The following is a 26268-nucleotide window of genomic DNA, read 5'->3' as shown; positions in this document are numbered from 1 at the left end:
GCAACAAGTTCACATCTTAACCATAAGGTCAAATGGAGAGAGACTATACTGGGAATAGAGCAAGGCTTTGAAAAGAGGCTGGCCCCAGGGAAACACTTCCTCCATCAAGGCCACACTGCCCAGACCTCCCTAAATAGTGCCATCAACAAAGTGTTCAAATGTATGAGACTATGTGGGACATTTCTTATTTACCATTTTTCAAAACACCATTCTGTGATACTTTGGAAACTGATGAATCAAATATTGAGGCAGAATTCATAAATGAAAATTTCCAGTAATATTCATCTTTTCTACTAAGGTTATAAAGTTTGGGAAAATGTTATAAAATTATAACAGGGTCTGGGAAGACAAATAAATGGTCGAAAGAAAAGTAGAGTTCATTAGACTAGAAACCATCTGGAATAACCTAAAACCAGTCTTAGTTCCTCTATCTTGATAAAATATATAAATTGGGTACACAAACCTAACAAGTAGCTGTGAATGAGCGTGTAATAATTCTAGTCAATATGGACACCCACTCCACCCACACTTCCCTACTTCCAATACAAATGACCTTGCTGACATCTGAGCTGAAAGAAAATAGGGAAAAAATAGTTCCAGCAAAGTTGCTTAGATGCTAGGAATAAACATTCATAAACTGTTCCCTCTTCATCACGAATAACCATAGATACACACAATGCAACACAGGAGGCTAAAAACGTGCATTGCAAAGATAGCAAGACTTATTAAAAGTACAAACAGCTGTGAAGTGACATACACAGCTGCTGGGTCAGGGCTGTCTGAACCTGTGAGGTCCTCATGGTTTTGCTCTGTTGCTAATGATCTGAGCTTTGCCTGGCCTATGTTTATAACTTGCATTATCTCAATTACATATACAGAGTAACTACAAAAAAAGTCATTTAAATTAAACAATTTATTTTTTTTCTTCTTTTCCAGGGATAGAGATGTTTGGTGATAAAGCTCTCAACTGAAAACTTAGAATTTCTATCTTAAGTCAGAATTACCTTTCAGCATTCTAATTTCCTCTTATTCTGAATTTTTAAAAGTTTTTTTCAAACTATCTTACATAGGAAGCTAAGCATACTTTTTAAAAGTGGCATTTGATGCAACCAAAATAAGTCTAGATAAATTTCTCTTAAAATCTCAAGTCATTAAAAGTTTGAGCTGAAAGTTATTAGGAAATAGGTGTGGGAACTGTCAAACCCAGATCAATTTTAGAATATTTTGAGTTGTCCATGTATCAAAGCAACATCTGCTTTGATAAAACACTAGATTGAGATTATTAGATTTTTTTGGATCAGGTGACATCTGCCAGTAGTATATCCACTGATTTGCAAATTAATATTAATTTCATTATCATGGAAGTGGCTGTCATGGTGATTAACGTCCCCAGGACTTATACCAGCAAGACCCCAAGAGTCTTGTCCCAGACAAATGCATTGCAGAGACAGCAGGCCTCACTCCATCCCTTTACCTCAATAATTCTAGCACTGCTATGCCTGTGCGTCGATGATTAAGGACAATTTCTCACATATTTTCCCTAGTTTATCATTGTTTTTAGCAACACAGCAAGCCACTTCCAGCGGCTCCATTAGCAGGGTTTGCTAGTTATATTTAACAGCCACAAGGATGTGTGGGTATTATATATCTTCTTCAGTGAAGTTTAGAAAGTTAGGGGGTTTTCTGTTTGTTTTATTTTTCAGGAGTTTGCCCATTGCACTGAGTTTTCCTATTTCCTACATAAAGCTTCTCATGGTGACTTCTTGTTTTTATGTCAACTTCTGCGTCATCTATTCATTCTTTTCACAGTTTTGTGCCCCCCCACTCCCCCTCTTTTTGACCAATCTCATTACGATTCCTTTATTTTTAGTTTTGTTTCCAAAGCTATCTATAGCTCATCAGCTGTTCGGTCAAGCAGGTTTGGGCAGTGTGCCATTGTTCATGTGAAAAGTCATAGTGATACCAATTGGGTATACAGTCATGAAGTATTCCTTCATGTGTTTATGATTACATATACTCAGTATCTAGAGCATAGTAGCCCCTTAAATAAAGTTCATTTTCTTAACAGCTTAGAAAATTTTATTTTTATATGATTAATGGTTGGGAATACACAAAACATTTGGACTAAATGTCTAAAACTGCTCACAATAATATTTGAAAGAAATTACTGTGTTTGCTAAAAACTATGTAAAGAAATAAAATAAGACATCATCCCTAACTACCTCCCAAACTTCTGTACCTGCTAATGGACAGAAGCAACAGTGTTGAATTCCCTTTTATAGTACATAATATAGTGCAATACACATTGCTAACCTTTATTAAAATATTTCTATAATTCTTTTTTTTCATTTTTATTTTTAAATTTAAATTAGAAACAAGGTTGCTTCACTTCACATGTCAATTCCAAGTCCCTCTCTCTTTCCCTCCCCTCCTCGTATGCCCCTCCTACAAATCCCCCCTATACTCCCTCCTTTCCCCAGGGAGGGTGAGGCCCTCCTTGGGGGTATCCATAGTCTGTCATTTCATCCAGGGCAGGACCTAGACCCTCCCCCAAGAGTACACAGAGAGAGTGCATCTCTCATTGTGGGATGGGCACCCAAATTCCATTTGTATGCCAGGGGTAAATCTACTACCCAAAGCCCAATAGATTCCCTAGGCATCCTCACTGGCACCCACATTCAGGGGGTCTTGACCAGTCCCATTCTGGATTCCCAGCCATCAGTCTTGTATTCAAGAGCTGCCCCTTGTTCAAGTCAGCTGTTTCTGGAGGTTAAACCAGCCCAGTCTTAAACCCTTTGCTCATCAGTCCTCCCTCTCTGTCACTGGGTTGCTTGAATGCAGCTCAGTGTTTAGCTGTGGGAGTCCGCCTCTGTTTCCATCAGTCATTGGATGAAGGTTCTGTTTCCGAGATTCCCTGGCAGTGGGATTGTAGGCTGGCACTCCCCAGATCTGTCTAAAATCCATATATGAGAGAGTACATGACATGTTTGTATTTTTGTGACTGGGTTACCTCTAGTGCCATCCATATGCATGCAAATTTCAGGATTCCATTGTTTTTTTTTCTGCTGAATAGTACTCCATTGTGTAAACGTAGCACATTTTCTCTATCCACTCTTCAGTTGAGGGGCATCTAGGTTGCTTCCAAGTTCTGGCTATTACAAATAATTCTGCTATGAACATAGTGGAGCATATGTCCTTGTTGTATGAATGTGCACCTTTTGGATATATGCCTAAGAGTGGAATTGCTGGGTCTTGTAGTAGGCTGATTCCCATTTTTTATGAGGAATATCCATACTGATTTCCAAAGTGGCTGTATGAGTTGGCACTCCTACCAGCAGTGGAGGAGTGTTCCCCTTTCACCACAACCTCTCCAGCATAAATTGTTGGTGTTTTTTATCTTAGCCATTCTGACAGGCGTAAGATGGTATCTCAGAGTTGTTTTAGTTTGCATTTCCCTGATGGCTAAGGATGTTGAGCACTTTCTCAAGTGTCTCTCAGCCATTTTAGACTCCTCTATTGAGAATTCTCTATTTAGTTCTGTAGCCCACTTTTTAATTGTATCCTTTGGTGTTTTGGAGACTTGCTTCTTGAGTTCTTTGTAAATTTTGGAGATCAGCCCTCTGTCAGATGTGGGGTTAGTGAATATCTTTTCCCATTCTGTGGGCTGCCTTTTTGTCTTGCTGACTGTGTCCTTTGCCCTACAGAAGCTTCTCAGCTTCAGGAGGTCCCATGTATTAATTGTTAACCTCAGTGTCTGTGCTACTGGTGCTATGTTCAGGAAGCAGTCTCCTATACCAATCCGTTCAAGGGTACCACCCACTTTCTCTTCTAAGAGGTTCAGTGTGGCTGGACTTATGTTGAGGTCTTTGATCCATTTGTACTTAAGTTTTGTGCATGGCAATAGACATGAATCTATCCATATTCTTCTAAATGCCAGCATCCAGTTATGCCAGCACCATTTGTTGAAGATGCTTTCTTTTTTTGCCATTGTATATTTTTAGCTTCTTTGTAAAAAATCAGATGTTTATACATGTATGGGTTAATATCAATGTGTTCAATTCGATTCCATTGTTCTACCTGTCTATTTTTATGCCAATACCAAGCTGTTTTCCGGACTACAGCTCTATAATAGAGCTTGAAGTCAGGGATAGTGATGCCTCCAGATGTTGCTTTGTTGAATAAGGTTGTTTTGGCTATCCTGGGTCTTTTGTTTTTCCATACAAAGTTGATTATTGTTCTTTCATGGTCTGTGAAGAATTGTGCTGGTATTTTAATGGGGATTGCCTTGAATCTGTAGATTGCTTTTGACAGGATTGCCATTGTTACTGCATTGATCCTGCCTATTCAAGAGCATGGGTGATCTTTCCATTTTCTTATGTCTTCTTTATTTCTTTCTTTAAAGACTCAAAGTTCTTGCAATACAGGCCTTTCACTTGTTTGGTTAGCGTTACCCCAAGGTATTTTATGTTGTTTGTTGCAAATGTAAAGGGTGATATTTCTTTGATTTCTTTCTCAGCCATTTTGTTATCTGTGTATAGAAGGGCTACTGATTTTCTTGAGTTGATCTTGCATCCTTCCACTTTGCTAAAAGTATTTATCAGCTGTAGGAGTTCCCTGGTAGAGTTTTTTTGGGTCACTTATGTAAACTATCATATCATCTGAAAATAGTGAAAGCTTGACTTCTTCTTTTCCAATTTGTATCCCCTTGATCTCCTACTGTTGCTTTATTGCTCTAGATAGAACTTCAAGTATAATATTTAAGAGGTATAGACAGAGTATTCCTGATTTTAGCAGAATCTCATTGAATTTCTGTCCATTTAGTTTGATGTTGGCTGTTGGTTTGCTGTATATAGCTTTTATTATGCTTAGGTAAGTTCCTGTTATCCCGGATCACTCCAAGACCCTTATCATGAAGGAGTGTTGGATTTTGTCAAAGGCTTTTTCTGCATCTAGTGAGATGATCATGTGATTTTTCTTTCTCAGTTTGTTTATATGGTGGATTACAATGATGGATTTTTGTATGTTGAACCATCCCTGCATCTCTGGGATGAAACCTACTTGATCGTGGTGAATGATTGTTTTGAAGTGTACTTGCATCTGATTTGCCAGTATTTTATTGAGTATTTTTGCATCAATATCCATGAGGGATATTGGTCTATAGTTCTCTTTCTTAGTTGTGTCTTTCTGTGGCTTGGGTATCAGCATTATTGAAGCCTCATAGAAAGAGTTTGAAAAAGGCCCTTCTGCTTGTATTGTGTGGAATACTTTGAGAGGAATTGGTATAAGCTGCTCTTTGAATTTCTAGGCAAATTCTGCACTGAGGCCATCTGGACCTGGGCTTTTTTGGTTGGGAGACTTTTGATGACTGCATCTATTTCCATAGGGGTTATAGGCCTATTTAAATTGCTTATCTGTTCTTGATTTAATTTTGGCAAGTGATAGCTATCCAGAAAATTGTCCATTTCTTTTAAATTTTTGTATTTTGTGAAGTACAGGTTTTCAAAGTATGACTTGATGATTCCCTGGATTTCCTCTGTGTCCGTTGTTATGTCCCCTTTTCATTTCTGATTTTGTTAATTTGCATGTTCACATTCTGCCATTTGGTAAATTTGGATAAAGGTTTGTGTATCTTGTTGATTTTTCTCAAAGAAACAACACTTCGTTAAGTTGATTCTTTGTATTGTTTTCCTAGTTTCTACTTTATTGATTTCAGCCCTCGGTTTATTTCCTGGCATCTACTCCTCCTGGGTGAGTTTGCTTATTTGTGTTCTAGAGCTTGCAGCTGTGCTGTTAATTCTCTAGTGTAACTATTCATTGGTTTCTTCATGTGGGCACGTATTAATATGAACTTCCCTCATAGCACTGCTTTCAAAGTGTCCCATAGGTTTGGGTATGTTGTGTCTTATTTTTCATTGAATTATAGGAAGTCTTTAATTTCTATTTTATTTCTTCTTTGACCCAGGAATGGTGCAATTGTGCATTATTCAATTTTCATGAGTTTGTAGAGTTTCTGCAATTTGTGTTTTTGTTGAATTCTAATTTTAATGCATGGTGGCCTGATAAGATGCATGGTGTTATTCTAATTGTTTTGTACCTGTTGAGGTTTGATATGTTGCCAAGTATGTGATCGATTTTTGAGAAGGTTCCATGTGGAGCTGAGAAGAAGGTATATTCTTTTTTATTTGGATGGAATGTTCTATAGATGTCTGTTAATCCTAATTGGGTCACAACTTCTATCAGATTAAAGGAATTGTTTTCAAAGCTATTCCTCTGAACTTGGTCCATTAGAGGCTAACCTCCTCTGAGATACTATATGAGACATGCAGTATACTCCAAAAAATGACATAACAGAAATTTTTTATTTTGTGCATTATGATGCTGCTCAGCTGTCTCAGACATTTTTTGTTATGACAAAAGACCCAATGCTAGTGCTAATTTTTAATTAGATTTTATTTGACACACACATATATTCCATATAATATACATTATATTTAATGTATGTATAATATGTATTATTTATGTATGTATATTATGTATGCCTGATATACATTCCTTCTAATCTTTCTTCTGATTTCACTTAGGTCTGTGGTTATTTGATAAATTTTCAAGCACAAACAATTTTAAAGAACATTAAGAAATAAAATCATCTCTTAAAGTCAATCATCTATCAGTTTCTAACAATCTGATTTGCCACAAAAAAGGCTTCATGAATGCTGAAATAACTCCATCAATCTCATGTTTCACTAAATATATGTTTCATGGAAAAAAATATAAAAATGTTTCCTCCTAACTTTATGTGCTTAAATTTAAAAAAAGTCTTAGTACATAGCGAAAGCTGTACATGAAAATAACAATAGACAAAAACAAACACAAGTCTGAAATAGATAGGTCCACATGGGCTGTAAGTTAAGGAGCTGTGGAAATAGTCAAATGACTGAGCAGCCCCTATCATTGCCATGAACCAATATGTCTCTAGTTCAGTGTTGTGCTGGCTAGTCTTGTGTCAACTTGACACAAAGAGTTATCTGAAAGGAGGGAACCTCAACTGAGAAAACGCCTCCGTAAGACCCAGCTGTAGGGCATTTTCCTAACTAGTGATTGATGGGGGCAGCCCATTGTAGGTGGGACCATCCCTGGTCTGGTGGTCCTGGGTTCCACAAGAAAGCAGATTGAGCAAGCCACTAAGCAGTACCCCTCCATGGCCTCTGCATCAACCCCTGCCTCCAGGTTCCTGCCTGTGTGAGTTTCTGTCCTGGCTTTCTTTAGTGACAGACTACAATGTGAAAGTGTAAGCCCATTAAACCCTTTCCTCTGCAACTTGCTTTTTGCTGTTTCATTGCAGCCATAGAAAATCTAACTAAGACAAGTGTGATGAATGTTGAACCATTAATACAACATTGGGGACTGTTTGTTCCTTCATAATTTGCCCATGTTTCTAGTCCTATTAAAATTGTAGAACTATACAAAAACAAAAAATTCCTCAAAACTCTGCGTATACTTACTCATACCTGGTGTTCCAGACTTTGTTTTAACAATACATACTTATATGGTTTAAATAATATTAGTAATATAAGATAAAATATCCTAATAACTTAGAAAACATTCAGTGAAATACTTCTAAAATAGAACTAGTGAACATGGGGAGCAACAGTTTACAAAGCCAGAGTTTTAAACTTAACAGTGTTTTGAGTCAGTCTATTGATATATTTTTATTAGTTTTACAGTATTCTTTTCACAATATTTCATGCTGCACGTGCCTATTATAGAAGACCTTCCAACTAAAATGTGATCTAGCCCAAGGTTCCTTCTAAGTTCAGAAACAGACCCTAAGCATGACAGGAGCTGTCACTCATCAGCTGTCTCCATCTTAATGGTCTGACCCCTGACAAGCCCCTTCACGGAACTTGAGCACGTGCACTAATTCAGTGCTTTTGCCATTCTGTTTCCCAAGTAAAAATCAGTCTTCTTATAAACCAAAACCTTCCTTCAAGGCCTAGACCAGATTTGACACTTCAAAAAGTTTTTATCTTAATCTCTGTCCCTGGCTCTTAAAAACCAAACCTGGGGTAATTGTCTCTCAAAACTCTCCTGGCCCCTTGTTCTCACTTCCACTCTGCTGCACTTGGCTTTTTCATCAGAAAATTCAACAGCTTAGAAAGGATGTGCAAGAACACCATCTTAAATGCTTGCAACAAATGCCCTCACTGCACACTCTGCTAACCTTTTCTTCCACGATGCATAGATTCCTGTTGATGAGGTTCTGAAAGAAAGTCTACGGCTCCTGTAACAATAGCTAACTAGGTTCTGTATTGGGTTTTTCCACTAAAATCACTCTGGCAGGAACAGTACGATGAATTTCTTTTTCTAAATAAGATTAGTTCTTAAAAAGAAAAAAAGAGAAATGGCGATGAGAGCGACTTGGGTCATTACTTTTATATGTGACTTCTTCATTAGCTCAACCCCTTACCACTCTCTAACCACTTCAAGGGCTTTCCCTTGGGTACCCCTATAGTCTCTACAGCTTCCTCGCGTATTTCTCCTGGTCTCTGCACTTCTCTAAACCATTCCTGTGACATGCTTGCTCATTCAGTGAAGTAACTTCTGGTGAATATTTATCAATCATGAAGTTGTGTTTCATCCATTCACGGTAGCATAGTATGCCTACTTCCAAGACATGACTTGCTGTGTGCAGGCTTTAGATTACAGTTAGAAAAACACAGTTTTATGCATGGATGATAATTACTGCAATGGTTTGATGTATAGTTTTTATAATTTAGTCACTTTAAAGAAAAGAGCACATACCATATGAAGGTAGCTCACGCTTTTAATCCCAGCATAGGCAGGTGGCTCTCTGTGAGTTTGAGACCAGCCTGGTCTACATGAGTGAATTCCAGGACAGCCACGGCAGTTACACAAAGAAACTCTGTCTTGAAAGAAACTCATAAAAAAATAATGAATGGATGAATGAAAAGAAAAGAGCATACAATGCAGACCATTGCTGAAACATCTGCCTGTCTCAAACCGAGAGCATGTCGTGTACAAGAAGACCTGTTGACGCTCCTACCTTCTCAGGTATGAGAGGAAAATTGGAAGCAGACAGAAGGGTTCCCAAAGATGTGCTAATGCTCAGAGAAATGAATAAATAAGTGAAAAAAAACCAGTTACATCCCAAATCAGTATGTTCTAAATGCTTTAAAACACACAGTTAGTGAAGAATTCATTTCAAAAGAATTGTAGAATAATTAAGGACAGTCAGGAAAATGATTACCTACGACAAAGCAACTTTTATCATCAATATATTTAGCTTGTTTGCTTGTTTTCATAGCGGAGACATCCAAGACCTTTAATGAACTGTCATGTTTAAATACCCAGCATACATACTGTTCTGATTGCTTTTTCCCACAAACTCCTATTTTCTTTTGGTCCTCAGTCTTGACATCCATGGTTTTGTACAGCACATCTGTCGATGTTTATGATAAATGACTCTGTCTCCAGGCAGATGGAAATGGCAAATGGAACACATGGCTACAAGAAATGTACTACTGCTTCTAAATGCTTTTCGAAGAAATGAAAACTTGCTCACAGTTAACACATGGTAACTAAACCTACTATTACCCTGGCCAGCATATGATGAAATTATAAACTCTTGTCTCTGCCTTTCTCAAATGTTTCTTTTACTAGTTTCTCTACAGGAGTGTCCCCTGTAACACCAGGATACTAAGAGAATGCTAACTCTTTCTGGTTGCCACATAATATGATTTTAGATGCTATTTCTAAATGGACTCTGTATCAAAAAATCAGTGACATTGCATTTCTTTCAGATAGGAGAAAACATTTTTTGTGGCTTAGCTAGAGGATTTACTGATAAATTTTCAAGCAAAGTGGGTGAGAAAGGAAATGTGCCTATTCAGTGCCATCTAGGGCCAGGCACATAATACATCTTAGTCCTTTTCATCTTCAGGATAATACTAGTTATTACATTCAATACGCGTCTTAGATGATTCAGTGTTTGGGGGAAATGAGATTTCACCCTAAGTCTATCTTCCTGCAATCTCATTGTCTTCCCTTTAAATCTTCATGCCTTTCTCCGGGGTGGTCTCAGGCAAATTCTGCCCAAACTTAATCTAAGCCCATCGCTATTTAAAGGTCAAAGCCTGTCTCTGTTCAGGCCGTAAATCCCAGACAAAGCCCATGTGTGCCAAGCACTAGCTGCCTGTTTAACCTGGAGATTCACTACAAAAACAGCCCCTCTGGAGGCTAGCCTACCTGGCACCCTATGCAGTGACTCAGGTCAGACTACAGCTCCATACAAACCCTTCTAAACAGGACCTCAAGAGTGTCAGTGTACTATTGTTCTCGAATGACCTTGTATGGGGGCCAAGACCACTCATGTTCATAAAGAAAAAAAAAAAGAAGCAGTACAAGATGGGAAAGTTATGTGGACAGGCTTCACTGTTTTCAGGATTTTAAAATAATGGTTTTTCTTTATTGCTTTTTGTTTGTTTTCATAGCCTTATCAATTGACTCTGGGATAACCTGGTGAATGGAGGTACTCCTTCAAATCTTGTGTCTTCCTCTTCTGAAGGAAAATAAAAGCTAAGCCTTCAGTGAAGTTGCCCTCTGAAGGTCAACGGGAAGTGTTTGTTTTGTCTGATATGTAAAATCAGAGCTAGCATCCCAAAGAACTTGATGTCCCCACAAAAAGTGAAAAAGATCACAGCAAACAGCTGCAGAGAGTTGATAGCATGTTGCCCTGTGTGCATTCCTTACAGGCCCCTTGCATTGCTCATTTCAGAAGGAGAAAACATTTCCTGTGTCCGTGCTTAACAGAGGAAGATGACTGGTCTGGGATGACCTCAGAAGGTTCTGGCCGTTTTCCAAAGATCTTAAGCAGAGTTATCTCAAAGCTTCCATCAAATCCATGAGCCCATGCAGTATGGTTAAGAACACTTCTGTGTTCCAGAAGAGGAATGATTGTTGCAATAGGACAGTGTTTCTCAAACTGTGGGTTGCAACTTGTTTGGGGTTGAACCACCATTTCACGGGGTCACCTAGGCTCCTCAGAAAACATAGGTACTTATGATACAATTCATCACAGTAGCAAAATTACAGTTATGAAGTAGCAACAAAAATAATTTTATGGTTGGGAGTCACCACAACATGAGGAACTGTATTAAAGATTGCAGTATTGGGAAAGTTGAGAACCACTGCCATACAGTGTTCTCTGTAAGGCATTTTTACAACCTCTGGAAACATCTTCACCAGTGAGGCAGCAAAGGACAACAGAATTTTTAGTATGCTTCTTCAATTGTCTTCACTACTATCCAACCATAATTTTTTGAAGGCAGACAGCAGTTTCCTAATGTCCATAATCCTATAGAACTTAATACATTCCTTAATTGAATGAACAATAGTATGTAAGATTATTCAAGCATTGGAGATACCAAGGCAATTAGTCCAGAGGCATTTCTTGAACATCTGCAGCACTAAGCTCAGAATGGAGCAAATGTTAAATATGCAGTCAACCCCCTTTTATGGAGTGATTGGTCTGTTCATTTTTCTGTGAACCAGAAGCACCAGGGAAATTTTAACCTAGATCATGGATCAGACCCCCCACACCCTGCCCCCAACATTGCTTAAAGTTGCCCAATTTGGAGGTAGACATGCACATTAAAATTCAGGATTACAAGAGAGTGTGGTAAATGGTGGGGAAAATAAGAGACATTTTCATACTACCAAGGCTTCAAGATAAACAGCATCTTTTAAATGATGGCTTATAAATTAGCCTAAGAAACAAAGGTGGATTCTGTGTAAAAGGAGTATGGAGTTCAGAGTTAGAGGGGCCATTTTTGAAGCCAGTCAGTGATAACTCTTTCATGTCACTGGGCTTGCTTGAAGCTCAAGGCTCAAGGAACAGAATGTATCTCTGGAGACTGGGTAAGTGGACAAGGACCACAGAAAGAAAACACACTACTCTTGCTATGCATGGGCAAAGTTTACTCCTGAACAAAATTTTGTAAAAATATTTACACAGAGACCAAGTATGATATTAACCATTCTTTTACCTCTTGTTCATTTGTTGAAATACCAACGTATTTCCTAAGGAAGGACAAAGTGATGGAAGGGGCCATATGTGTTACAAAATAATGAGGAAAGTAGAAAAGGAAGTACCCAAGGTATAGAAAACTAAACATGAAATATGTACCCAATGATACAATCACCAAAGCCCAAAGGGGGATTGTGACCTGCAGCTCAGGAAGAAGAGGCCAGGGAAAGAATAGACTAGACAAGGGCTTGTGTTGTATAGTTGGGTTTTTTGTTTGTTTGTTTGTTTTTTGCTTGCTTGCTTGTTTATTTGTTTGTTTTTAATCTCTGGGCTCTTTTTGCTCTCTGAGGGGCCTACCATCCAGCTCCCATATAAATCACACACAGAGTCTTATTCTTACTTATGAATGCCTGACCTTGGTTTGGATTATTTCTATCCAGTTTTTCTTAATTTAGATTACCCCCATCTACCTTTTGTCTCTGGGTCTTTTCTTACTTCTGTAATCTTATTTTCACTCTTTCTCCGTGGCTGACTGTGTGGCTGGGTGGCTGGCCCCTTATTTTCTTACCCCTTGATCTCTCTTGCTTCCCAAGTTTCTCATATTTATTCTCTCTGCCTATCTTTTCTTCTGCCTTGCTATTGGCTGTTCAGCTCCTTATTAGACCAATCAGGTGTTTTAGATAGCAAAGTAACACAGCTTCACAGAGTTAAACAAATGCAACATAAAATAATGCAACATATCTTTTCATCATTAAAACGAATGTTTCACAGCATAAACAAATATAACACATCTTAAAATAATATTTCACAAGAGGCATACCTTTCTTTCTAGCAGCAAACATGGAGTTAGCTTTGTCAGTCAAAAACTAAACCACCCCATGCTCTTTGTCCTAAATCTCTCTTGCACCCCAGTGACTTGAACATATATTCATTGTCCCTGTTCTGGTCTCTGGACTCTATTTTGTATATGGAAAATCCATTCTTTGCTTTTATTCTTAGGACACACACACATACACACACACTTTATAGATCGTCAAATGACAATATCAGAATTTCCTCAAATTACATAATCTCTTAATTCCTGGGGAGAGGGTCAATATTTGATCTTCCAAAGCAATTGGTCATTATTTTAGTTAAATTTGTAAGTTTCTTGGTCTATTCCAGTAAAGCCAGTCACTTGCATCTTTCCCCAGTCCAAATCATGAAACCTGCCTGATACTGAAGACACTTGTTCTCACAAACAGGGGAAAACTCTGGGGTTATGGAGGAATAATTTGAAATTTGTGTACCATACTACAATGGAAGGACTTGAAAACAGCCTGTCCGCTTACTTACCTGATAAGGTAAGAAAGGATCACGTGTTTTTCTGGGAACTGATAGTAATTTAAACTTTTTTTCAGACTGTCCTATAATTACCTCCAGTTTTCATGAATTCTGAAACATGTTTTTGTTGTTCCCCCACTATTCATAAACCAGTGGGGGTTTAAAAAGCAGTTCTTACAAATGAGTGAAAATACTAGTACAGTATCCACTTGTTTGACTCAATATTTTGATTTGATTTAAAAATCAATAATTTATTTTAGCTAAATGACAGACATTTCATTCCCATATACAAAGAACTCAGAAATTCCACCCACCCACCACATCCCGTTTGGTCACAAAGATAATGGCTGCATTGAAAAGAACTATTTCTAGTTCCTGTCAAGGGTCATTTCACAAAGACAGCTCAAGAAAAGGCCTCACACTATTATTTTTAATTTAAAACATTTGAAAATAAATAAGTAGCTGCTGGACTCAAGGGTCCTCTTGTTTTTGCAAATGGAAACCTTGGGAGGAAGTAGTTAATGCCAGTGAAGCATCAACTAGGTCAGATCAAGGAGGATGAAGGAGAAGTCAAACCTAAGGTCCAGTCCTCTCTAGACAGATGGTAGCTCTGATTTCATTTGGTTTCTCTTCCTCAGCTGCTTACAATGTACCTAAAGTTCCTTACACTGACAGCGGGCGTGTCTGTAAGTGTTGGTGCATACTGCACAGATCTAGATGATGACTTCCTACTGGTTGGAGTGGCACCATGGTACAGTGGTCATTGCAAGTGCTTTGGAAAAACGCTTGACTTTGAATTCTAGCTCTGACATAGAAAGTGATTTGACCCTCCTGAATTGTTTCCTTATTGATAATTGCAAATGCAATGCCTCCCATTGTCAGTGTTAAATACAGCTACAACAATAGAAGTCCACATACAATAGGTACACTAAAAATACATTCCCTTGCCCCATCTCACTGTTCATCCATATACCTAATATTTTTATTTATTGGATTAGTTAAATTCCACCAATATTGTCTGTATACATGACAAACAAACACGTAGGAAGACACTGTGCCTTTGAGAAGACACATCCTTTTTTTCCTCCTTCTCCCAAGAGCCTGGGAGTGCAAATTACACCCCCAACATACACTTGTGAGTCATTAATTCTAGGAAGGAACAGCAAGCAGAGCCAGGCACTACCAGTTAAAGCACAACTTTGTCTAGGGCGGTGGTTCTCAGCTTTCCTAATGCTCCAACCCTTTAATACAGTTCCTCATGTTGTGGTGACCCCCAACCATTAAAATATTTTCATTGCTACTTCATAACTGTAACTTTGCTACTTTTACAAATGGCAGTGTAGCTGGGTGGTGGTAGTGCACGCCTTTAGCACTCGGGAGGCAGTGGCAGGTGGATCTCTGTGAGTTCGAGGCCGGGCTGGACCGATAGCCTCCAAAAACAATACAGAGAAACCCTGTCTCATAAAAACCAAAAAAAATGGCAGTATAAATACCTAATATGTAAATATCTGATCAATGACCCTTGTGCAAGGGGTGGTTCAAACCCACAAAGGAATCATGATTGAGATTGAGATTGAGATTGAGATTGAGAACTGCCGGTCTAGAGAATCCCAGTGCCAAGTCAACTAAGTGCCGTGTTTTATGATTTAACTGCCAGGGAAGAAGCAACAAAGTTGTTTTAAGTGTTGCAGTTGTTCAGTGAGCATCTGATTAGCAGGATAGGCAGCAAGAAGCCTTGATCTGTTGTGTAGCCCAAAACTCACTGTGGCATCCTCCTGAGGCCAATGACTGTACAGGAATGCCCAACAGGAAGGTGGTAATAATGAGATCAATGAAAAGAAGTACCTCAGTGTTTAGCTCAATGTACCAGAATCTCCAAATTACAGAGATCACTTTAGGCTCATTCTATAGATATTCATATTCTAGACTCTCCACATAAAAAATGTAAATTCTTTTATATCCTGTGACAGATTTCATGATAATTCAAGGAAAGCTGCAAATTACAATGGAAGTATGAAATTTTAAATAATGCAGCCTATTTAACCCTTAAGTACAGTACACTAATCTACTGTTACACTGGAAGTTATGACAGAGCTTTAAGGTTCCAATAGCTCTGAATATATGAATCTTCTTGGGTTATCAAGTAATTGCCTTTATCTATTAACTTTCAGTTTCCATAAACTACTAAGAAATTCTTAGGAAGTGATGTTCTACACACACACACACACACACACACACATACACACACACAACCTAGTGAAATTTCTACAACAGAACACTATAAACAGGTAGATGGGACCTGTTTTATGAGACTCTGCCACCAAGCCGATGATGTCAAGTCCTTGCTCTTTCAAACGATGCTAGTAAAACCTGAGATGGAAATCCTGAAATCATAGGTGAAACATTTACAAAGTAAAACCACTGCAAGCTAAAAGTTTCATGTGCCTCAATGAAGAAATTATTCACCTTGGTTCATACTTTCCATTTTGAGACATTTTTGGTCTTTATTTCTCTAAGATTCTACTCTAGATGCTGCCTTGCCTTTTAATCCCTCTTTATTTCTCTATTGAAACAGAGTTTACAGAAGAGTCATATCCAAGGAATTTAAAAAGTACTGATTCTTCTGAGGCTGGCCTTGGACTCTGCAGCCCAGTGCAGGTCCTAAGTGAATTAACACACATTAAACCTACTTAAAAGATAACTAAAATACATTTGACAGTTCACATCAGAGATCGTTAAACAGTGAACCATTTTCACTAATGGAAGTTTTGCCCGGTCACAAGGCATTATTCTAAAGAACAAGAACCAAAGATTAAGTATCCCCTAGAAATGACAAAGGTCAGCCAAGAGCAGAGTTGAGGATGTTGAAAGGGAAGGGAGCATAGATCTGTAGGCATCATGATTTCCTGTGCTGAAAATCATTTGAAAGAAGATGATTTGCCTGACAATATCAGAATGTCTATTAAAACAAACTATTAATGAACAATTAAATAAAAATGAGCAACTCAGGGTATCAGAGTTGCTTTAGAAATTCAGTCTTGGTGCACTCTATAGAAACATAAGAGGGAGGGTCTTATTTGTTGGTCTTTCTAAAGACTATCACAGTCTTCTGTTTCACAAGAAAACACTCACCCTTTTTTTTCAAAGTGTTTAACCAATCTTACTTACATGTAGCAATGGGAGCAATGCATTTATATGTAGCAATGAACTCAGCAAAGAATTGCTCAGGATAGCCAGATGGGAAGAACAACTTCCCCCAAAAGATGCTCACAGAAAGGCAGATCAAGAGGTCAAGCATAACTGGTCAACATTGTAAGATTCTATTCTACATCCTACGAAAATAAATAAATAAAATAACAAAGTGAATAAATTTTAAGCATCCACTTTTCTTAGTCCAATATATCTAAATATTTGTGTTATAATGTTTAAGTAGAAGATATTAGTGAGATTTTTACAACCATTTTTTAGGGTCAGCCTTAAAAGTTCACTGTTTGTTTCATGCTCAGAACATCTCAGTCTCTACATGCTCATTTAGAAGTGTTGAACAATGGGAGTGGGGAGTGGTTAGCTTATATAAAAACAATTAAGGAAAGCCCTGGTACAATTGTAAGATGATAGAGTCCTGGCCATAATTCCCCTTATCTAGTTCCCTCCAATGAGGAAAGCCCCTACCTTCCTGCTTTCCCTATCAGGGCCCACATGAAAATCCATTCTGATCAGACAACCCAGCATTGGATCTCCCAAAACGGCACTTACTAGAGCTTGTCACACAGTCCCTTCCAGCTTCAGGTTCCCCTTGGCTGCCTCCCTTTCAAGTCAGCAGTGAGCTTTTATGAAGTTCAATTGCAATGGCACATTAAAGCATTGTGTAATGCTCAGTACGGTAAAGACATCACTTAAAAGTATTGGCTTTAAAAGCTAAAATTGTTTGCTTTTTAAAGCCTTATACCAGGGGAACGTGATGCACCATATTTAAAAATAGATTCATTTTAGATTTCCAAACGCCAGTTGCCAGCTGTATATGTTCCCTCTGAAAAAAGGATGAGGTGTGCAAAGAGACAGAGGAAGCATGAGGCAGACTGGCTTCCTGGGAGGTATCTGATGCTTCTAGAATCATCTCTTTAAACATGATAAAAGGAATTTTTAAAAAATTCCATTTTGAGTATCCAATCAAGACAAATGTATAGGTAGTTTCATTCCAAAAACCTTGTGTGAAAAACAGATTTTGAATTAAAATGTGTATTTATATCTTCTTTTAAAGCCAGGACACATAGTGATTTCCTAAAGTTGGACAAACAACAGTCAAAACTAAATATGAAAACGAAAATCAGTATAAAAGGAAAAATTCATGGGTAATTGAATGATGTTGTTAGGGTTGATAGTTTTTTTCTATTATGGTAGACAGATGTAAATACAGTTACATGATACCAGCATAGCTCATACTGACTTAGTGAATCGCCGCCTTCCCAAAAGGAATAAAAATATACAATTATTAGCTTCCCAGAAACTGGATACTATGATGGAAAATTTGATAAAATATTACTTTGTAAGGGTGTTACTTGATATTCCAAATACAGAAGCAATTGCAAACATTGTCTTTGGCCTTCGGTCTATGGGTTTAGATATCACCTATGCATCTGGCAAATTAAGTGAGAAACATCAATGTTTGAGTGTGTAGAGTGGGCTTACAGGCCACCCGGGCACCTGGTCAGACCCTGAAATGCAGAAATTACATGCTCTATGGGTCTCTGAGGACTGCAGCAATGAAGTACCCACAGACCATAAAACAACAGAAATGTACTGTCTCCACTCCACAGGCTTGGAAGCTCAACCACATGGCTTCAACAGAATTATGTCCCTCTAAAGTCTGCAGGGGAGACTTTCCTTGCTTCTTCCTGGATTCTAGAAACTTTTGGTGACATAACCCCAGTGTGTCTGCCTTGAGCCTTGAGTGGGCTTCTCCCTCTGCTTCTACTTCTGCAAATGGCCGTCTTCTTAAAAGGACTTTAGCTATATGGGATGAGAAACCATTAAGTATTCAACATCCCCATTGAGTATTATCTCTTCCTGATGAAGCACATCTGCAAGGAACTTATTTCCCCATTCATTCTGTGGGTTCGGATTTTATATTTCTGTTGACAGGGGGACACAATTCAACCCATAATAATTGGTTCCTGTGAGGTTTGAACAAAACAGTCATGAGCAATGTGGTACAATGGTTAGAGAAATGGATTCTTAATTTTACTATCCTTGATGAAGCTAGATAAATGTAAATCCTGCATTCATGTCAGAGCTGTGATACCAACTCCTTCTCTCTATGTTACTATTTTGTTTCTGTCTATGGAGATAACAATAAGTTAAGACCTATGGCAAGGGAGTGAAACTCCTAAACAATGTTGGCCTGGGTTGGAGCACCACAGAAGTGCTTGCTAGTCTGGGAATTATCTATTTTACTATAAACAAAAAAAGATCTAATATCCATTATAAAATTATCCATTTCCCTATAAAAAAGTAAGAGAACAAAAAGTTCACTTGCTTTAGAGTCCACACTTTAAGACCAGGTTTAGTGGGGTATATCATTCACCTAAGATGGGGGGATTATGTTACAGTGTTCTTTTTAAAAATATGTTTGTTAGGTAGTCTTGTTTTCTTGATCCTAATAGCTCTCTCCTTTCAAATCTGAAGCTTTGTTTCTCACAGAGACAGAGTGTGATGTCTTTCTGAGGTTGCTGGTTTTTCTGATTGTTTGTTTGTTTTGTTTTGTTTTCACTCTTTATGGTATTGCTCTTTTTCTTTCAAAACCAACTCTGGCCATTTAGTTTAAAAAATACAAACAGACAAACTTGTGTGGGGGAGTCTTACCAACCTATTATAATACCAGTGTTGTCACTTGTCTCACAGCTATAACAAAATACCTGGCAGGAATAACTTTAGGGAGAAGGACTTTGTTTGGACTCTTGGTTCCAGGCGGTAAGACTGTCAGTGCTGTAGCCAGCTGCTGGTCACATCCACAGAAAGGGAGCAGAGGGCATGGAGTCCGTGTTACGAGCGTTCTTCTCTTTAGATGGTCTGAAATTCATTCATGGGTGGCACATCCACAGTTAGGGTGGATCTTCCCTCATTAATTAACTGACTCTAGATGACCCCTCAAAGACATTCCCAGAGCCGTGTCTTCTGGGTGTTTCTAGATCCCGTTAAGGTGACAACCAATATAAAAACTCGAATGCCTATCAAACGCCTTAAACAATATATTACCTAGTCATTTCATTTATTTTTAAATATTCTAAGTATATAAATTGAATCCAAAATTCTACTGTGATGGTTTTTAACTATCATAATCATGTGTGTAATAAGTTATGAAACACTACTTTTGTAGAAACTTTTAAAATCATGGACAATTAATATGAGCAAATAAGTACTCAAACACCAAAAACAGCATGTGAGGTGATCTTTGACAATGACCTGCCATGTGAAGGAAGCTATGAAATTTTCCAATTGTGGCATCACATTGGTGCTTAAAACATTTTTGATTCTGAAGCACTTCAGATTTGTGTGTGTGTGTGTTTGTGTGTGTGTATGTGTGTGTGTAATACATATGTGTGTACATGTATTATACAAAGGCTAAAGGAAAGCAAGTGTCCTGTTCTGTAACTGCTTTATTCCTTTGAGACTGGCTCTCTCACTGAACCTGGAGCTGATCTGGTGGCCCAAAATCCCCAAATGACACTTGTAACTGTCCCCTATAGCACTGGGATTCAAGGTATGCATGTGACCACTCCAGGCTTTCTATATGGGTTCAGGAATCAAAATGAGGTCCTTATACTTGCTGGGCCAGAGACTTTATGAACGGTGCAATCTCTCCAGCATCCAAATTTATATTCTTCAGGTTAGGAATGCTCAACTAGTACTCATTCATAACTATTAGGATTTTTGTAGGAGGAGTTTCTCTGTGTCCTGGCAGCCACTCCAAATTTCCACACAGAGACTTATATAGATGCTTGGCTGACAGCTTAGGCTTGTCTCCAGCCAGCTCTTCCAACTAAATTAACCCATTTCTATTAATCTATGTGGTGCCCCAAGGCTCATTTACCTCATCTATGAACTTACTATGTTGCATCTTCTACATCTGACTAGCAACTCCCCAGACTCCACTATTCTTATTCCCAGCATTCTCACTGCCTACAAAATCCTGCCTAGCTATCTGCCAACCAGATTTTGATTAACACTGAGAGGAACACATTTACAGAAGGATTATTCCACAGCAGAATTTTACCAAATTTTGAGTTATTATTAAAGTATCATTAGAATTTTAATATATTTGCATGACCATGAAAGCAGTAATTGAAGCAATTTTTGACCAGGCTAGGACAGCTTACACACACACATCCCACAACATTGAATATTGCTATGAGGATAAGTCCTTAAGTGAGGACAGTGAGATACTGTAAACTGCAGCCGTGGGCTGAGTTCTTAACTAGTTCCAATACTTATATTGTTGATTCTTGAGGAATTTTTATAGGGTGATGTCTCTATACACAAAGTTTGACTTCTGCCTCCCAACTTGAAAAGCTTTATTCCTTTTCCTATCTAATTGTTCTATATAAAATTTCCAAATTCTAGCCAATGATGGAAATGGAACTTCTATCCCATTTGAGACTTTTAATGAGAAAAGTTTCAAGTCTTTCTCTACTGAGGGTAAGACGCACAAATTTGCCAAAAGGCTGCAATGTGGTCATCTTTACAAGATGCTACTTGGCTAGCTGATCGTTTTTTCAAAATTAAATGCTAGGCATTATGCTGAGACAGTTCTCTCATAGTCATATTTTTTCCTGACAGATTTTTATAATAAAAGAGTGTTGGGCCAGGTCAAGCTGAATTACTTTCAGGTTATTAGGAGCTGTTAACAGCAACCAGCATTGAGCTTTGCACAGTCGATAGTTTAATAAGTGTTTGCTGAGTTAAACTAACCTGGAAACAACAAACCCTAAAAACCTAGAATCACATATCAGGACACATTCTTTGAATAAATTACCCTTAGATATTTATTTTTGCAAGGCTTGGCTTCCCCTCCCCACCTTCCACACAAGGCATAGAATTCATAAAATAATATAAATAATCAGTTACATTAAATAAAATTTAAATTTGGAAATACCAACTCTGACACCTGGTACTGTTAGTAAATATAGTTGTCTACGAACATTCCTGAACTTTAACGGGCTTACTCAAAGGGAACATAGAACCTCTGTCTGAGACCTTCTTTACAGGATCTCTGATGCCCCAGCAGCCCAAGCCAAATATAAAAGCTTCCTCGACAGCTTGATATTGAATTTGAATATCACATAATTTCCTCTAATTAAGACACTTGATATATATTCTTAAAGTCTATCAACATAAGAGTAACATTTGGCAGAGGGGCTCTGTGGCTTCCACCAGAGGTCTGTATTTTCCTTCCTGGGCACATCTTGCCAGGTCTGATGGCCCCAGGTATGTTATTTTCCTTTCAGGCATCTTAATTGGACTTTGCTGATGAAAAAAAAAGTCCACAAAGAACATGCAGTACAAAATAATATTTGTCTCTGATGTGGTAGAAATAGAAAATTACACAAACAATTTGGGAATTATAGGTTCATCACCACTGGGGTGAAGAGTTATAGACCATTTCTCACCCTCAATTATCTGCTGGTTCCCAGTCGTGCATGAGCCAAATACTTGGTTTCTGTGCATGTTTCTCTGACTCCCATTGCCCAAGACTGAACTCAAGAATGCCAGCCGGGAACAACACTGGCCAGGTTTGTGGCAAATACCTTTGAGGGCAATAATATATGTTTACATGTAACTCATAATTAATCGCTAAACTTCCTTTTGGAAAATAAAAACACATTTCAGGGTATATTTTACTGTCTGGGGGGCAAGAAATGACAGGAAAAGAGGAGAAGGGAAGCAAGCAAACGTGGGGGGGGATGATTGAAAACATTTGGCTTGGCTTGAAATAAAAGTACATATTTCACACATATTTTTAAAACAACCCCAGAAGACAGCCTGACTTCGAACACAGTGAACAGGAAGGTATTTACTGTTGGAATGCTTGCTGAGCCCTTCCAAAACACACATTCTTAATACCCCCAGGCTATCAAAAAAGAGTTGGGGTGAAAATATTTAATTTATATGTGCAATCTTGCTTCCCGTTTTAACCCCACACACACACACACACACTGCCAACCGTGTTTTTCGAAGCTTGTGAAAAATGATAGGAAATGGTTTCATCCCCCGTCCCCCTTTGTTGACCCAGCTGTACATTTTACCCCAATTTATAGCTCACCTGGCTTGAAGACCAAAGGGGGAAGAAAAGGTAAAGATGGATGTTAAACACTCGTGGTTGCTGTGGCTTAAAAAGGAATCTGGGTGGAGGAAACTTTGCTGTGATGTGTATATCAAGGGCATGAGGGAGTGGAGCAGGGCTTGCCTTAGCCTTCAAAATGTGTTCATTCAGTGGCAGGCCTTCAAAACAGGTACACAGAAGGCTAGAAAGGGAAAGGAAAGAGCTTTCTCAGTATCAGATAAGTGGCTGAAAACAGCTGAATCTTATAAGATTTCCAAAGAACAGTACTAGTTCTTTCAAGAGGAACTTTAAAGTACTTTGAGGGGGGGGGAGATTTAAATAATTAAGTTTCTAATCCAAGCAAAAGTTTTCCCCCCAAACGTTAACTGTATTAGAGTGCTCCATAACCTGGTTTGACACGAATGATATATCTTCCAAATAAATTGTGTTCCACGTGGGGGTGCTTTCCATAGTGTGCCTGCTTCCGTGTAGCTATATTTTAATTTCTTGAGAAAGCTGAGTCAATGAGCAATAAAACATTTGAGGATCTGAAGCCTAATGGAAATCCAGCAAGTTTGAAGGGCAGATTTCAAAACCCTTGAATTCAATCTAATTTTGCCAGAAAGTTGACCACACCCTCTGGAAATTCATCTCAAGAAAGGCTTTGTAATTGAATTGTTTGTTTTAAATACTTAGGGAGAAAAATCTGTAAATACCTTGACTCCAATAAGCATTTCAACATTGTGCCTCCAGCTAAAAAGCTGTATTTCAAGTTTCCTTCCACTTCAGAACAACACCCTCAGCACAACACTGTCCTTGGCAATTATCTCTGCCAACAAGGGCTTTCACGTCTGGGAAACTTGTCTGCATTAAACTTAAGCAAGGCGATAAGCCACTTTGACCTTGCTGTGCAAACATTGATGAGTGTAGGAATATGGCACCTGCAACTTTTGTTAAACTAGCTTTCAGAGATTATGGGTGAAAAATATGGTAACATCCTTTAATTACATTTTTTTACATATGCTGCAGAGACATAGATGGGCACCATGTTGAATGTCTGCAATCTTACAAGAGTCCACATTATTAATTTTTATCCTTGTAACACATTATCACTAGGGATTCTTTTGAGAGAGGTCAAAGAAGTAGATTGCTGATATGTTTTAAGATGAAGCTGAGTAGATCATCGCTTCTTCAGCACACTCCAAACTTCACACTGGTCTCCTGCAATCATGCTTAAGATAGTTGTCTTGTCTGGTTCTTTCATGAATCTGAGTTACATGATCCAGGATCCCAGCCTAATGAGATGCTGGTGCCATGTTCTCTTACTTCCCTTGTAACGTGAATATTTCTTGGCCCAGCTAGGTCCCGCTGCCCTTCTCTGCCCCAAAGAAGCACACAGATGCTGTATTAATTATGAAAATATTGGCCGGTGACTATTCTTATCGGCAAGCTCTGTCTTAAATTATTAACTAATTTCTAAAGTATTTCCACATGGTCTTAATCTCACTGGAGGAAATTGTCCAGACCTGTTACTCCTCTTGCATCCTTCATGATGACTGCTCAGCATCTCTGCAGAGAAGAGAGTGAGTTCCTGTTTGTCCCTGCTTATATTCTGATTCTGCCGAGCTTCATCACTTCCTGCCTGCCTATACAGATCCTCTTTGCCTACACTTCCCAGAATCCTCCTTGTCTCATAGTCCTACATATCATCCTGCCTCGCCTATCAGTGTTTTATTCATCAACCAAAAAGACAAACATATACACAGAAGAACATTCCCCATCATTCGTTGCCTTCAAAACTATGAACAAAACAAATGATTTAGTCTATAAACCAGAAAGAAACTATTGATACAAAATCTCCAGGAGCAATTCCATGCCTGATATATATATATATATATATATATATATATATATATATATCATTGCAACATTGGATCCAGCAACCTGGGAGTTATGTCAACCAATGTACTTATAGTAAATTAAATCTCAGTGTGAAAACATGCAGTCTTTTCTAATTTCTATGATACAGTTGCTTCAATTTTAGTCAACTTTGAGGTAGTAAGTTGAACATTGATATCAAATGAACCTAGCACCTCAAACCAGTCTACCACAGTCCCAACAGCATGTCAAGAGGGAATATTCCAGAATGTCAAGAGGGGATGTCCTACCATCTCAAATGTACCTGCATTCTTGAAGATTCATGTTCTCTGTTGAATGAGGAGCAGGCCAAAGGAGCCTGAGGCCCTGGGATCGATTTTGGGCAAATACCGACACCTTGGACAGCCTCACTGATCTTTCTGCTGCTTGTCTTCCTATTCTTCCTTCTGGATAAAGTGTGTGTCTCCCTGGGATGGCTCCATAGGCACTGCTGTCTTCTTAAGATTGCACTGTCACTTTCCCCCTCCAGTTCCTCTTTCTCTGAGCCCAACCTCTTTTCCAGCAATGACTCAAAGTGCACCTCACTCAAACTTTGGCTGCCACTGACAGAATCCTCAGTTCAGAACCCAACTCGTATGCTCTGCTAAGCCCTTCTCACCTGAGACTATCACTTACTCATGCATGATGGGAATTATTGCTGTTCTCAATGGTTTTTTTTGAGGTTAAGTCTCTTTGCTGAAGTAAAAAGATCTATAGCTTGTCCTGTCTCCATTTCTTCCTTCTTCTAAGCTTAGTCTCTTTAGGCTCCTCCCCTTTGCCATAGTGGAGTGTATCCTGGTAGGAAATAATATTCTCTCTAGCTAAAATATTCACTTCTAGTATTTTTAAATATAAAGGTCACTGTAAAGCCAAGAAGTTACTCAAGCCCCTGCATATACAAGCATACTTCCCATGTATTTACTATTGTGTAGCTAAAACTACCCCATTTGGGAGAATTGCTGATGTGATTTGTATTTTTTGGATCACAGTCTCTTTACACATCTGAAAATTACTCTGTGCGTTGTTGAAGTACATGGCATGTGTGATAACTAGCTCGTTGCCAGTACATACAAGAAAAGAGTATGTGTTAGCTGTGGTTATTGGATGTTGGTCTTACTACAGTTATCTCATAACCACTAAATGATCTTTATTCAACCAGACCCCTAAAACCCAGCAATGGGAGGTATCTTCCAAAACCCATATTTGATCAGGCCATAGATACAAATTGACTTAAGCTTTCTACTACTTCCCCACCAATAAGAATAAAATACCAGCTTGTTGCCTAAGACTTCAAAGGCCTGTGTGAGCTAACCTCTACGACTTATTAGCTCTCCTTCTGGTCGTAAGATTCCTAGACTCTAGAAGACTTCTTGTTCTCTTGCATCAACAAATGACTAACTTTTCTTGGTCATTACTCATGATTTTAGATAACTCTGCTTCAAAGAGTCCTTTTGTAATCACCAGGCTTAAATAGTCATCCTGACAATTTGTATTAATTTACTCTATTTTTCCAAATAGCAATTGTATACTTATATATCTAATTTGAAATTTAAATTTAATTGAATTTTAATATAAATAATATCTTTAAATAATAAATATAACTTGTGATACAATAATAAGTATGTGATTTTTTATTTTAATGTTACAGAGAATTACAGTTAAG

At 38.3% G+C, this 26268-nt stretch overlaps 2 long non-coding RNA genes across 2 annotated transcripts in view; both read right to left on the bottom strand.

Annotated features, from left to right (window-relative positions):
* Window positions 1-26268, bottom strand: part of LOC121132819 — a 118013-nt gene that overhangs the window by 48896 nt on the left and 42849 nt on the right. The window lies entirely within an intron of this gene.
* Window positions 21481-26268, bottom strand: part of LOC110340112 — a 30067-nt gene continuing 25279 nt past the window's right edge. Inside the window, exon 5 of the long non-coding RNA XR_002381896.2 lies at window positions 21481-22890. This is a non-coding gene — a long non-coding RNA (uncharacterized LOC110340112). The remainder of the gene's footprint in view (window positions 22891-26268) is intronic.

Source organism: Mesocricetus auratus, unplaced genomic scaffold, assembly GCF_017639785.1.
Source record: "Mesocricetus auratus isolate SY011 unplaced genomic scaffold, BCM_Maur_2.0 Super-Scaffold_100018, whole genome shotgun sequence".
NCBI lineage: Eukaryota > Metazoa > Chordata > Mammalia > Rodentia > Cricetidae > Mesocricetus > Mesocricetus auratus.
Note: the sequence above shows the minus strand (reverse complement) of the source record. Positions and strands in the feature narration are given on the sequence as shown.